This window comes from Chelonoidis abingdonii, unplaced genomic scaffold, assembly GCF_003597395.2.
Source record: "Chelonoidis abingdonii isolate Lonesome George unplaced genomic scaffold, CheloAbing_2.0 scaffold0557, whole genome shotgun sequence".
Lineage (NCBI taxonomy): Eukaryota > Metazoa > Chordata > Testudines > Testudinidae > Chelonoidis > Chelonoidis abingdonii.
Window position 1 is genome coordinate 5,587 of NW_027424818.1, and position 8,464 is coordinate 14,050.

The window sequence follows — 8,464 nt, forward strand, 5'->3', positions numbered from 1 at the left end:
CCCGCACAGCATGTGCCGAGGCCCGTGGAACTCACTGCCACTGGACAGCTACCAGTGGGAACGACCTTTCCAGGAGACCAATAGACATAGCCGGGCGACCGAGGGATGGTACTCCAGGGGCTGACCAGGCTGAAACTCCTGCGCCACATGGTGAGCGAGCTGAACCCTTCACCACACTCCGCAGTTGGGAGACAAGTCAGGCCAGCCAGCCTATGTAGCGATAGTGGAATCGCCACCTGGGTTGATCATTCTCTCTGCTGATTTGGGGGGGGCAGCTGAGATGGTTCTGCCAAGCAGGGGATGCCCCAGCCATGGCGGCAAGCTCAGGGGTGGGATCCCTGCCTGCCCCAAGTGGGGCTGCACTGGGTAGGACAGGCCAGGAAGATGCAGCCGGGGCTGTTGAGGTAGCAACACAGGAATAAATCCCTGGGCTCAGGCGCTCGGGACAGGGCCGTGTTTACTGGTCCCTTGGGCATGAGGGAGAGCGGGATGGTCCAGGCAGATGCACAGGCCCAGCCAGCCTGGAGCAGCCAGAGAGAGCGGTGCCTCCTGGCAGGGGGCCATTCCCTATGCACCTGAGCCAGCCAGTCCCTGCCCTGGGGCCCTGAGCCAGGGCCCAATCCGAGGGGAAAAGTCCCATGCCCCATTCCCTACCCACCCGAGCTAACCAGTTCCTGCCCTGGGGGAGACCGGAGCTGGCGCACCCCATGTCCCAGTCCCTGCCATGAGCCTGAATGTGAATTTAGTCAGTTTATTCAGAACATTGTGAATTACAGAACGCCACAAAACCCATCTGGGACGCCCCCCACTCACCGGACACCAGCTCCCCCACTTCTGTTCCCACCACCAGCATCTGGACTCCCCCCTTAACACTGACTCTCCCCACTTTGCACAAGAGGAGACAGCTGGACTGGACTGGGCTAAGCCCCCCAAACCTCCACCCCAGATAGTCGTGTCCGACCCACACTCCTTCCCTAACAGGGGTATGGCTACCTACAACTGCACCCTTTGGGGGCGGGGCTCCCCAGCCCCTCCCAGGCAGGACGGGGCCATCAGGCCCAGCTGTGCTGCTGCTGCTGCTGGAGGGTCTTGAGGGCCAGGGTCCAGCGCTCCAGCCACTGCTGCAAGGTGAGGCCCAGGCGATGCTCCGCAGGCAGGACAAACTGCCCCGGCTGCTCCCACCTGCAGACGGGGAGGGGTGAGATGGCTCCTTCCCGCCCCGCTCCCCACAGCTCTCCCCTGCACAGACACCCCCACGTCCCCCCTCCCCCCCGTGACATCCTCCCTCATGGCACATGCCCCCCAGCCCCTCCCTAGGTACGCCCATTCTCCAGAGGCACCAGGCCACCCCCTTCCTTCTAACCCCAGCCCCCCACGCCCCCAATCAGTCCTTCCTGTGCCCCCACCACTTGGGCAAGCCCCCTTCTTCCTCACAGCACCCACCCCAGGCAGGGGAGAACCGACCCCCAGCGAAGGATGGGCAGGGCCTCTCCGTTCTGGAGAACAAAACGTTCCATAAACCAGTTGGGTGGGGCCTCCTCACCAGGCATCAATGGCGGCCTGCACCTCGGGCCAGCGCTCAATGCGTTGCTTGCACTGCTCCGTCACCAGCTGGATCCGCGGCCCCAGGGCTCTGGCCTGCTCCCGGTCGTGGTCCCGCAGGGCCTGCACCAGGGCTGGGGGAAGAGACGTTGGTAAGGTCTGGAGGAGTTACGGCTTGGGGGTGGGGGGTGCTGAGTTATAAGCAGATGCCATGGTCCTGCCGCCCTCAGGCCAGCTCGTGTGCCAGGAGGGTCCCCTTGCAGACCTGGGAAGGGTCCTCAGGATCTGGGAGGCGTTCCCCTTGTCCATCTGAACCCATGGAGGGACTCACCTTGCGCGTCGGGCCTGGGGCCTGCGCTGCTGCAGCTGGCCAGCGCCTAGTTCTTGTCCCAGCTTGGGCACGCAGGACCAGCAGCTCCTCTTCAGCTCAGCCATGCTGGGCAGGAGGTCTCCGGGCTTTGGCAGAGACACACAGATGGGGAGGGGAGAACGGGCCTGCGCCCCCCTCACAGAGCTCTGAGAAGTTTAATGCAAAATAAGTGTAGGGGTGTACCTGCCCCCCCCCTCCTCCAGGACCCCCTATCTCCTTCAGAAGAGGCGTCTCCTCGCGCACCTGTGGGAGACATCCCTGATCCTGCATCGCACACTTGGTGGAGGCAGTGTCTACCATTGTTAGAGAGGGAGCCGGAGCCTGGGCACACAGGAGAGGCCCGCGTGCTGGCTAGCGCCGTCCGGTGCCAGCTATGGATGAGCAGCTCGTGGGCCGGGAACCGTGCTGACCTGGAGGGGGTACGTGGTCAGATGCCAGAGATCAGGCCCCCACCTCACCGACACCCCACCCATCCCCTACCCGCTCCCAGGACGGGCTTGTGGACCCTCCCGTCACAGCTCCGCCATGGTAGTACAAGCATTGGTACCCCCTGAGAGAGCAGGTACCAGCGTTCCCGAGATTAATACCGAGGTATCAAGCTCCTCTTCACTGCTATGGCTACCATGCTCCTAGTAGCATTATCAGCCCAGAAGTATTAATTCCTCCACCCACAGATGTCGGGTACCGATGCTTCAGAGCATTATTACCTGGAGGATATCATGTCCCAGGTATTAAAGCCCCTGCCCCATTTAGGTATTAGCTCTCCTCGCAGAGACCAATGCGTTTTCACTGGTATTCCCAGCACAACACCCCTGCTCATCTCCATGCTACTCAGCATTTAATACCACTGCCCAAGTATGATGCTCCTGCAGAGAACAGGCCACCGCATGGAGCGAGGAGCAGAGTATTTCAGTCCTGCTGGGCGGGGCACATACCCCTCCAACCTGCAGATCTCAGGGCGGGTTCTGAGTCCCTATTCCGTGTGGCACAGGGCAGGGGAGGGGAGACGATCCCGAATTCCTGCAGACCCAAGTCCAGTAGTAGGGGCAAAACCTCCATCCCAGGTACTCCCCCCTAAGGCCGGGCTCCCCCATATGGGAGATTCCACCCGCTGGGGCACCTTAGGCAGGACAGCGGCCCCAGGCCTGCTAGCGTGGGGAAGGCCTGTGAGGGGGGACGGGCAGATCAGACAGCAGCGGGGGCTGGGGGAACGCACCCCAGGAGGCTGCAGCGCAGAGGCAGGGGAGGCGATGGCCCCCAGCTCCGGAACTCACGGCTCCCCCCCCCATGCAGCCGCTGAGCTCCGCTCACGGTCCTGCTCCGGGCCCAGCAGCTTCCTCTGCACGAAGGCCTGGACCTGAGAGAGCATGCGGGGGGTGGAGGAGACCTCTGGGCCCCTCAGTCCCAGTCCTGGGCCGCACTCCCCAAGCCCTGGCCGGTACCCCTCGTCAGCCCCAGCCCTGGCCTCACTCCCCAGCCCTGCCGGTACCCTCAGTCTGATCCCCAGCCCTGAGCTCCTGCCCCGGGAGCCCTGCCTGGTCCCCTTCAACCACCTACAGCCCCCTGCCTTCCCCCCTCCAGTCCCACCAGCAGCTCCCTGCTATCCAAACCCTGGGCACTACTCCCAACCCCCCCATGCCTCATACTCCTGCCCGCCTGTGTCCACTCCCCTTGCCCCGCCAGGCGCTCGGTCAGTACGGCCTAGCTCTGCCAGTGACCCCTCAGTCCCGCCCCTGCCCCGCCAGTGCCCTTCAGTCCCGCCCGCTGGGCCTCACTCCCCAAGCCTGCCAGTGCCTCAGTCTCGCCACAGCCTCCTGTATCCCACCTCGACTCCCCATCCTTGCCACCCCATGGTAGGAGAGGCGGTGTCTCACCTCAGCCTGGTCCTTGGCGGAGCTGGGATTTGATGTAAGGAGTGCCTTTGATCGCGCCGTCACATGCTGCTGGCTTTTTCCGCTGGTAATAGGCGGGGGAGATTTGTCAGTCCTCGGGCTGCTTCGAGACAGTGTCCCTACTGCCCTGGCAGCAAGCATTCCTATATTCAGCCTGCAATCCCTTCCTCCTTTACCCCAGAAGGTCCACACCCTCTCTCAACTTCCACTCCCTCCCTTGCCCATCCATCCCACACCCCTTATTCCGTCCACTATTGCACCCTCTGACCTCTTTCCCAGGCCAGCAGCGTACCCTGTGGATTCCCCTCAGGAACCCCCCAGCCATGCCCTCTCATATCCTGTGTGCCTATTTTCCCCCCATTCCCAGGCAGCGTTAGTATCCAGAGTTACCCTGCTTCGTAACCCACTCGCCCCCCCCCCCCCATCACCCAGGTGGCGGGAAGTCGCAGGATGCGCTGCGTTTGCTCTGACAAGGCCTGCAGCTCGGTGGCGTTGCACTCGCCTCCGTTTCCAGCTCCGGCAGCCCGGTGTGCCCATCCGCAGCCCTGCCAGGGTACAGCCCGCCCAGCTCCAGTCCAGCACCGCCCTGGGGGCCGGCGGACAGGCTGGCTTCAGTAGGGGGCGTTCTCTGTAGTCTGGGGGGAGACCACATGGGCAGGAATTTCCCAGCAGGGGGCACGATCTGAGGTTGGGTGTCACTTCACATGACTGTGCAGGAGGGACCCTGGGTGGTGGGATGTCTCCCCAGCAGGTTTGCTCACCACAGGCTGACCCCACGGACAGGGAAGTCTCCCCAGCTCAGTGAGTGGCTCTCCAGGAGCCCTCACCAGTGCAGGGGGACCCGGGGCAGAAAGTCTCCCAGCAGGGATGTTCTTCAATGGCGTGGGTGGTCACCAAGGACTGCAGGGTGAGCCCAGGGAGCGGGATTCTCACTGGCGAGGATGGCCGCTCCGAGCCGCTTCCGCGCAGCCGGTGCATCTCTGCACGAGGGAAGCCAGCCGTGCGTGCCGTGCCGCTCCCGGGCCTGTAGGGGAGCTGCTGCACCACAAGCTCCTCACACTGCTCCAGCCTTCCTGCAGCCAGGGGAGGAGCAGGTAAGGAGGGCCAGGATACCACCCCTCCCTGCTATTATCCCGCCGGATTATATGGCCCTGAAGATCCCCCCAAGTCCCGGGATCCCAGCCCCAGGACGCGGCCCCCTCCTTCCCCTGCTAATCCCAGCCTCCGGAACACCAATGTGCCCCCCGCCCCCCGCTATATTCTAGCTTGCGCAACTGCCCGACCCCAATGTGGCCCTGCCTGCCCCTCCGCATGCCCCCACTACTGTATGAGGCCCGACCGAGGCAGGGCTGCTGGCGCCCCGCCAGGTCTTCAGCGATAGCTCTCAGTAGCGGACCTGCAGGCAGAGATAAAGCCCCAGCACTGTGCCGTGGGTCACTGCAGCACCACTGGGGCGCAGCCTCCCAGAGCCCTGACTCTGCCCCCTGACAGTACAAGCTGCCTCACCAGGCGGCAAAGCCCCACAGTCCCCTTCTCCCAAACTCTGACTCTGCCCCCCACCCAGTTACAGGCCACTATCACTGGGGGCAATTGGCTTCCGTACAGCACCTGCACCACACTGCACCCCTTGTGGTACCCACTTTGAGAGCCTCTACTCGCGGGGAATGTCAATCGGCTGCGAGCTCTTGCATCTGCAGAGGTGTTCTCCAGGGCCAGGTGCTCCAGGCTTGCCGAACATGGTTGGGAGCGTAAGAACCAGAATGTCCTGCGTGGGAGAGAGAATGGGATGAGCCACCCAGGCAGGAACTGTACCCTCATCAGCTGGCTCCGAATACCCAGTGCAGTGCTGAGGAGGCGCTGTGCTGCAGAGAGCAGGCAGAGGGCTCTCCCTGGGGCAGTCAGGGCTTGGCTCCAATACCCCGTGCGGTGCTAGGGGGCGCGTGCTGCAGGACAGGGCAAGGGAACCCCTGTAGCAGTCAGAGCTTGCCCAATGGCCGGCCAGCCCAGCCCTGGGGTGCTGTGCTGCAGGGACGCAGGAGGGGGTCCCCCTAGATCAGGGCTGCTCCAATACCCCAGTCGGTGCTAGGGGCGCTTGTGCTGCCAGAGAGCAGGGCAGAGGGCTCTCCCTGGAGTCAGGGCTGTCTCCAATACCAGTGCGGATGGCTCGGGGCGCTGTGCTGCAGGGAGCAGGGCAGGGGTCTCTCCCTGGCAGTCAGGGTTTGCTCTAATACCCCCTGTGGTTGCTAGAGGTGTGTTCGGTAGAGCAGGGCAGTGGTTTCCCCAGCAATCAGGATTCCCATATGCCGGCACTAAGGACGGCGCCACGCTGCCCTCAGAGTGGCTAACTTTAGCACCAGCGTCGGCTGTCGCAGTTTTCAGCATTTGTGCAGTCTATCCTAGCTCGAGAGGTGCTGCATCTCGACCATGCGAGCCGTACCAGTCCCCTACCCATTTGCCCCTTCCTCCCCGTTACCTCCACCGTGCTCAGCCAGTGCTTAGATTGCGTCAGCGAGCTCCTCGCTGTCCCCGCTGCTGAGACACACCTGGGCGGGGTTGAAACAGAGTGGGGGTTGGGGGGAGAGGGAGGCGAGCAGCTCCAGGGTCTTACGTTGGAGTCCCAGACGTATTGTGCTTCGAAAGCGACTTCAGAAGTGAATCGCAGCTGGCAGGCCGTCCGCACGTCCCGCTGTGGAGAGACGAACAGACACGTTGACAGGTTACCGAGGTGGGGAGAAAATAATGGCCCTCAAGAAAACTGCAGATCACCAGGAATCACTGGTGGAATCCCCAGATCTACTCGATCTTCCCTCCATATTGGGATCCAGGCACCAGGCTCAGTGAGATCTCTCAGGATCCCAGGACCTCATTGCCAATGGCGCAGACTCCTCCCGGGTCCCGGCACCAGGCTCAGTCTGATTCCTTCCTCCTCCCCAACCAAACCCCATCACCAGATCCCATGGTGAGATCACCAGAGCCCCATGCTGGCATTCACAGGGCTCAGATCACCGGGTACCCCTTGTCACTAGATCCTGCCTTGGGATCTCCAGATCACCCCACAAGATCCAAGGACTGGGATCCCCAGATCACGATCCCCAAGTGGCACAGGGGAGCAGGATTCCCAAATTCCTCTCCCCCTGCCCAGGATCTACCGCCTGTCCCCATTCCAACTCACCAGCACTTCAGGCTCCACGCCAGCAAATCCGAGGTCAGGCACCTTCCCTCCCATCGTCAGCTCCACCTTGGCCTTTCTGCAGAGACCAGAGGTGGCCATGAAAATGGGGTGGGGAGAGGGAGGAAGCACAGTTCAGGACATCCCCCCACCCTCACCCCAGCCCAGCCCCCAACCCCCAGTGGGACCCTGCCATGGAGCAAAGGATCCTGAGAGACGCTACCCAGGATGGGCAGTCCCCTATTCCTAATGCCACTCGCCATGGGACCCCCTCCCAAGGAGCAAAGGATTCTGGGAGTTACTACCCAGCAGAGATGTCCACTGGGTAGTGCTTCGAGAGCAAAGGATGCTGGGGGATACGACCAGGACAGTGGGGACCCCACACTAAGGATGGATCCCCCTCCCCCACACCTGCTGATGTCCTGCAGCTGCTCCAGCCGCCCCCTCAGCTGTGTTACGCTGCCCTGCAGCTGCTGGCGCTCCTTGGCTGCACTGGCTGCATAGGCCTTGAGCAGCAGGGAGCGGCGCTGGGCGTCACGGATCCGCTCCTGGGCTGCCTCCAGGGAGATCTCTGCAGGGTGGGAGAAGAAAGTGTGTCAGGGAAAACCCACCCCAAGCTCCTGATGCTAACCGCTAGGCTCCACTCCCCTCCCAGAGCTGGGGATAGAACCCAGGAGTCCTGGCTCCCACCGTCTCCCCATCCCCTGCCCCGGTCCCAGAGTAGGAGACAGACCCCAGGAATCCTGAGGTGATGGGTGTGAACCCCACAGGCGATTGTCTGGGGAGGGAGCATGGGGGGAAAAAATCAGCAGCCCCATTGGCCACGGGAACCTTGCGGCTGGGGAAGAGACCATGTGGGGAGATGTTGCCCCCAAAGAGGGCAGGGCACGGGAACAATCCTGCTCCCCACAAAGAAGTGGGGGGAAGTGGATCTGGGCTGCAGGGGGACGATCCCACTGTATGTTGGGGGAGAACAGATGGGAGGACTGGAGTGGATTTTGTGCCCTCCACCCCTACAGTGATGGTCTGGGGTAGAGCGCTGGGGGCACAGATTATGCTGCCCCCCCCCAGATCCTTGGGGCTCCCCCTTTACCGTCAGCCATGACCTCACGCTGGGCTGTCTCTATCTGCAGGTCTAACTGCTGCAGCTCCCCACGCAGGCGGGCTACGTCCTGGGCCAGCTGCTTGCGCCGCTCCTGCTCCGGTTCTGACCCACTGAGCTTTCCCTTTGTGGAGGGGAAGACTCTGATTGGGAGAGGGCTTCTCCTGGACAGCCCTGCCCCTGAGTGTGCCCCCTGCATCCACCCACTGCTAGAGACCCAGGCATCTTGCTCATCCATGGCAGGGCTCCTCACCCCACAGCACCCCAATCCCCCGCCCCACTGATCCCACCCCCATTTCCCAGATCCACAGCTCAGCACTCCACTGTCCCCCACCCCATAGCACCCCTCTGCATCATGATCTCACCCCAACTCACTTCCCACCCACTAC

General features: G+C 62.8%; 1 pseudogene; it reads right to left on the reverse strand.

Moving 5' to 3' along the window:
* Positions 1 to 737: 737 nt before the first annotated feature.
* LOC116831160 (HAUS augmin-like complex subunit 5) lies at positions 738 to 8,328 on the reverse strand (annotated as a pseudogene).
* Positions 8,329 to 8,464: the final 136 nt, after the last annotated feature.